We start from the raw sequence: 4666 nt of genomic DNA, 5'->3' as shown, positions 1-4666 counted from the left end.
GAATATTATGACCACTTTATAAGTTAGATGACTTAATGGAAATGGCAAATTACTTGAAAGGCAGGAACTACTAATGCTCATGAAAAAAACAGTTAACTTGAATAACTCTATTTCTGTTAAATGTAATTTCTTTTTTAAAATCTTCAACAAAACTAACTTCCAGCTTGATGGGTTTTCTTGGGATTGCAAAGGGGTATGAGGTCACTGGGAGGGTGAGTCAGTTGATGGACTGTCTTCATTATTTTGATAGTGGTAATAGTTTCATGGATATATCTATATCTACATATATGTCAATACTTATCAAATTGTACAGTTTAAATATGTGTAGATTATTGTCTGAAAATTATAACTTAATAAAGCAGTTAGCCATAAATTATATCCTTTGCAACAAACCTTTACAGGTTTGATGAAAAATCTTAGATGATCACTTAAAAATATGAGTGAAGATAAAAATGTTTGAAAACAACAGCCTCAGTCCCTTCCACAACAAGCAGAAGGCCTCACCTCCCTAGCCTCTCCTGATAGGTAATTCTCTAACAGCTGCTTCTCTGGCATGGTTTAACATCTTTTCTTGAGCAGGTTGGACCAATCTGTATAATGCCAGGGTCTATAAATAGCCTCCTCCCAACAAACAATAGTTTTATAATAAATATAAATTTCCTTGATTTGTTATAGCTCAACTCGTGACTCACTTTTTCCCCCTTTGCTATTATAATGATCATATATTTTCTTTAACCTAACAACTGCTCAGGACTGGGTAACTGGATTAGCAACACTCACCAGCTGGTTAGGGCTTATGGTGATTGGGCTGATTCAGTCTGCAGCTGGTGCATCCTGAAGGCTCTTTGAAAATGAAAACCTCACCAAGGAATTATGCTTCTCCCCAGCATTTACCATTCAAAGACTTTTCAGAGGCTTTCATGGACATTAAAATAAGCCACAGATTTTCAAAACAGATAACTCCAATTTTGAAGGCAAGTCAAAGTTTCTGGGCACAATAAAAATGTGTGTGCTTACTGTAGGAAAATTTACAAGAAAAAAAGTCATCTTCGTTGTCAAGTTCCCTGTACTATATACATATGTACCTGTGTAGAAACTGTTCCCTAAAGGAGCATTTAAAATAGTAATTTAAAAATTTTTATTTATTGATTGATTCTTTTTTTTTTTTTTTTTGAGAGAGAGAAACAATGATTTGTTGTTCCACTTATTTATGCATTCATTGGTTGATTCTTGTATGTGCCCTGGTCAGAGATCAAACCTGAAACTTGGCGTAGACGAACAATGCTCTAACCAACTGAGCTATCCAGCCAGGGCTAAAATATTAACTTTTATATTGTGTTTAGCCTAACATAATTAATGTTTATAATAGCATATGTGTATGTTTTGTTTCATTTTCATGATCAATTTGGTAAGGTATGAAACGGTTCTTCGGGAATGAAGTTCTTATGTGTAACAACACTTCTAGAGATTAGAAGGATTTTACTCACAAAGATTTTACTTTCACCTGTCAGCCTAGAACCAAATTTGTACAGATTGATTCTGCTTTAAAGGAGATTCTAGATAACCTCTAGGTGAGGACATCACTGTGCCTCCATTTCCACATCAATAAGAAATTAACTCCATGCCCCGCCAGGTGTGGCTCAGCGGTTGAGCATCGACCTAGGATCCAGGCGATGGGGGTTCGATTCCTGGTCAGGGCACATGCCCAGGTTGTGGGCCAATCAATGACTCTCTCATCATTGATGTTTCTATCTCTCTCCCTCTTCTTTCCTCTCTCTGAAATCAATAAAGATATATTTAATAAAAAAAAAGAAATTAACTCCAATATTCCTTCCAAACCACAGTGCTCAACTTAGCATTTTCTAGATAAATACCTCTGTGTTTAGAGGTTTCTCATTCTTCACATTTCAGTTCTCATTCTCTTTCTTTGCATTTGCTTTCTTATAAAAATAAAGCTTATATATATATATATTTAATATGTTTTTATTATTGATTTCAGGGAGAGAGGGAGAGAGAGATAGAAACATCAATGATGAGAGTCATTGACTGGCTGCCTCCTGCACGCGGTGCCCCCTACTGGGGATTGAGCCCTTATCCTGGGCATGTGCCCTGACCAGGAATTGAACAGTGGTCTCCTGGTTCATGGGTCCACCCTCATCCACTGAGCCACACTGGCCGGGCTGCATTTGCTTTTAATGGTACTTCATTACTTCTGCTGCATTTCACAAAAACTCTCCTCCTGAATTTACCAGCTTTCTTCTCTCTCATATTCATTCCAAATGTGAGACCAACAAATATAAAAACTAGTTAAAATTAATTTTTTTCTCTCTTAATGGCTTTACTTCACATTAATGATATCATTGCTCATATCCTCTTAAAATAACGACACCAGGCCTAGTCAAGTTTTATCCCTATATGCTAAAAACATGTTTTACAGATCACTAACATCACTAACACTGTCACTAACACTATCACTAACATAAGTCACTAACTCTATCTGATTTCAAGATTTTTCATAAGGCTATGATAATGCAGATAGTACAATAATGGTGTAAAGACAGACAAATAGATGAATAGAACAGAACAGATATTTCAGAAATACATCTATACATGCATGGACATTGACTTTTGATAAAGGTATAAAAGTAATTCAGTGGCCCGGCTGGGTGTAGCTCAGCAGTGGAGCATCAACCTAGGATCCAGAAGACTATGGTTTGATTCCTGGTCAGGGCACATGCCCCAGTTGCAGGCTCAATCCCCAGTTGTGGGCATGCAGGAGGCAGCCGATCAATGACGATTCTCATTGATGTTTCTCTCTCTCTCTCTCCCTCTCCCTTCCTCTCTCTGAAATCAATGATATATATATAAAAAAAGGCAATTCAGTGAAGAAAGAATGGGTTTTCAACCAATGAAGCTGGAACACTTGGATAACTGTAGGCAAAAATATGAACTTGCCCTGGCCAGTGTGGTTCAATTGGTTGGAGCATCGTCTTGTGTACCAGAAGGTCTTGGGTTCGATTTCTGGTCAGGGAACATACCTAGGTTGTGGGTTCGATCCCCGGTTGGGGTGCATACAGGAGGCAACAGCTCAATGTAGCTCTCTCACATTGATGTTTCTCTGTCTCTCTTTCCCTTCCTCCCTCTCTAAAATCAATTTCAAAACTGAACTTCAGCCTACATCTCACACTATATACAAAAATTAACTCAAAATGGATCATAGGCCTAAATGTAGAATTTCAAACTATTAATCTCCCATCAAAAAACTGGACAAAATCTTTTGTGACCTTGAGTTAGGCAAAGGTTCTTAAATATGACATCAAAAATACAATATCACAGAAAAAAAATGGTAACTAGAACATCGAAATTAGGATTCTTCTACTTTTTGAAAGACATCATTAAAACAATGAAAAACAACCTACAAAGTGAAAATATTTGCCCATCATATATCTGATGAAGGGCTTGTATCCAGAATATATAAATTACTCTCAAAACTTAATAACACAACTGTACATTAAGAAAATTGGCAAAAGATTTGAACAGTCTCTAAAGCAAAGAAAATATACAATTGATAAGCACATGAAAAGAAGCTCAGCATCATTAGTCATTAGGAAAAGGGAAATTAATACCACAATGAGACAGCACAACACACCTATTAGAATATGTAAAGTTTCAAAGACTGACCATACCAAGCCTTGGCCTGGATGTGGAACAACTGAAATTCTCAAATATAGCTGATGAGAATGTAAAATGGTGCAACCACTATGGAAAACACTTTGGCAGTTTTTTTAAAAAGTCAGACATATACCTACCATGTGACCCAGTCATTCCATTCCTAAGTTTTTATCTAAGAAAAATGAAAGCATATCTTTATACAAAGACTTGTCAACAAATGTTCATAGATGCTTTATTTGTAACTGCCTAAACGTCTAAATATGAATGGATAAACAAATAATGTGGTGAGTGGATAAACAAATTGTGGCAAATGCATACAATGGGATACTTACTACTGGGCAGTAAAAGGGAGTGAATTATTGATACACCCCTTAGTGTGGATGAATCTCTAATTCAGGACCAGCTACATAATTTGTGAGACACAGTGCAAAATGAAAATATAGGTCCCCTTGCTCATACATTATTAAGAATTTCAAAAACAGTGACAATACAGCATTAAACTAAGTGCCAGGCCCTTTTAAGCACAGGGTCCAGTAGGACGGCATAAGTTCCACGTCCATGAAGCTGGACCTGCTCAAAATAATTATCTGAGTAAAATAAGCCAGACAGAAAAGAGTATATGATGTGTGACCTCATTTATATAAAATGATTGAAAATGGAAACTAATTTGTAGGGAGGAAAAACCGATCAGTGGTTGTCTGGGGACATTCGGAGGATAGGATAGAGTAGGGGGAAGGGATTAAAAAGCAGCAGAAGGAAACTTTTTGGAATCATGGATATGTTCACTATTTTGATTGTGGTGAAGGCTTCAGAGGTGATACATATGTCAAAACTTATTAAATTATGCATTTAAAATGCATGTATTTTACTGTATGTCACCAATACCTCAATAGAGCTATTAAAATTGCAAAACATTGACTGACCTTTGAGAAGGCTTTTTAAAAATATAGTCACCATCTCTGATATGCAATTCTTCCCCACAGACACAACATAC

This window comes from Miniopterus natalensis, chromosome 1 (genome assembly GCF_054644295.1).
Source record: "Miniopterus natalensis isolate mMinNat1 chromosome 1, mMinNat1.hap1, whole genome shotgun sequence".
In the NCBI taxonomy this organism is placed as follows: Eukaryota; Metazoa; Chordata; class Mammalia; order Chiroptera; family Miniopteridae; genus Miniopterus; species Miniopterus natalensis.
Note: the sequence above shows the minus strand (reverse complement) of the source record.